The sequence below is a fragment of the Phaethon lepturus genome, unplaced genomic scaffold (genome assembly GCF_000687285.1).
Source record: "Phaethon lepturus isolate BGI_N335 unplaced genomic scaffold, ASM68728v1 scaffold48748, whole genome shotgun sequence".
In the NCBI taxonomy this organism is placed as follows: Eukaryota; Metazoa; Chordata; class Aves; order Phaethontiformes; family Phaethontidae; genus Phaethon; species Phaethon lepturus.
The window spans coordinates 28,652-30,375 of NW_010556418.1; the positions used below are offsets into that span (position 1 = coordinate 28,652).

Here is a 1,724-nt window from a genome sequence, read left to right on the forward strand (position 1 = left end):
CAGCTACTACCAGGTCAAAAAAAGCACAACCGCCTAGCTTGCTTTCACTGAATATCAAATAGACATGATTAAAAGTCTGATTTTCTGCATCATAGGGTGTGCTTCCTGGACAGTAGTCTAGAAGTTGACTCTGTTCATCCTTGCCTTAGTTTTTGGAGGTGCTGTAACAACTCCTGCAGTGGTCTCACTTTTTTTTGCTAAAAGCTGGTCTCAATTTGATTAGTTTAAGACGAGGCTCTGAATTTGCACTTTCCCTTTGCCCTGTTGTTTGGAAATTATTCCATTTTGTTAGCCTAAGTTGGCTTTGTGGTTACAGCATATTTTCATGCACTCCAGGTTTCCCTTTTTAGGTTTTCATTGCTTTGATATTCCATTTAGATAGCTGTTCTGATTCAAATTATTGCATTTAAATACCATATAGTGTGTATCTCTGATCCCAAGGGAAACTACAGAAGTTCTGTAATACGGAGGCTTTGAAATCATAATGTACTCGCATATATTTGGGTTCAGGTTTTCTTCAGCATGTGCATTGCTGTGTTCAGGTGAAACCTTCATGTCACTGAAAAGAAAAGCAAGCAGACCTCAGAGTGAAAAATGAGGACATGGCTAAATGAGTTTTCTTTCCTTGATTTTAGGGGACATCACACAAAAGGGGTATGAGAAGAAGAGAGCAAAGCTGCTGGCTCCATATGTTCCACAAACCCAAGGTAGGTACTTGTTTCAGCTGCCATAAGAATTTTGCATAGCCTGGACATTCAAGGGATCTGTGGAATGGCTGTGGAGTGCCAACTCTGAACTATTCTGTTTCATATGTGTTTCCTTAGCTATCTAATAATTACACTGCGGAGGCTACATGGCTACCGGGAAGTCATGGGCAGTATTTTGCCTCTAGTTCGCTTGTTCATATTCAACTCCAGGGATTCCTGGTAGTTCCGGAGCAGTTTGGTGGGTCTGTGTAGAGTGCTGTGTGTGTCAACACTTTGTATGCTCTGTCCTTATCTCCCACATACATGAATCACGTCCTACTCCCTTGTCAGCTGAGAACTCAAAGGCTTTGAATCAGTTGTGAAGTGTGAGGTCCTCAAGAATCATTCTTGAAACCTTCTTTAAAATGGCTTAACTGCAGAGTTGGTCTGTACTGTGTCCTCCTTTCAGCCATCTTAATTCCTTGTTGGAGAAACATTAGAATTTTCATAATCTGTTGGTTTATTTTACCAGAGTAGCTGAATTCATGTACTTCGTTTACATCTGTGTCTTCTGGTTTGAAGATCCTTAGCAGTAGAGCTGTTTGTGTGGAGGATAATTATATATAATTGTAAACTGAAGGACATGGCTGAAAGTATGCCTAATAATTATTATGGGGAAGTTTACCCAAAATAATTGCACTACTGATATGCTGAGATGCTTAACCATTAAAACCAAATGTGTCTGGCTCTGAGTAGTTTGGGGATTGAATGGATATGACAGGCAGTCGTGACTGGACTTACTGTAATTTACTAAGACTGAACTACTGCCAAAAAAAAATCTAAAAAAGAGTGAGGGCTAAAAGTGCATTTATTGACCAGCAGCACCGCATCCATTGCAGAAAGATCGTATAGGGTTTTTTTCTGCTGAAATTACAGCAGTTCATGTCAGGTAATTTCTTCAGGAACATAAAAGGACTCTGCCACTGTCGTGCGGTAGCTTCTAGACTCTGCCACTCCAAAACACTTGATGGTTGCATT

General features: G+C 40.3%; 1 protein-coding gene across 1 annotated transcript in view; it reads left to right on the top strand.

Moving 5' to 3' along the window:
* Nucleotides 1–640: 640 nt before the first annotated feature.
* Nucleotides 641–1,724, top strand: part of DIP2B (DIP2 disco-interacting protein 2 homolog B (Drosophila)) — a 37,060-nt gene continuing 35,976 nt past the window's right edge. Inside the window, exon 1 of the mRNA XM_010292464.1 lies at nucleotides 641–707. The gene's annotated coding sequence lies outside the window, so the exon portion shown is untranslated. The remainder of the gene's footprint in view (nucleotides 708–1,724) is intronic.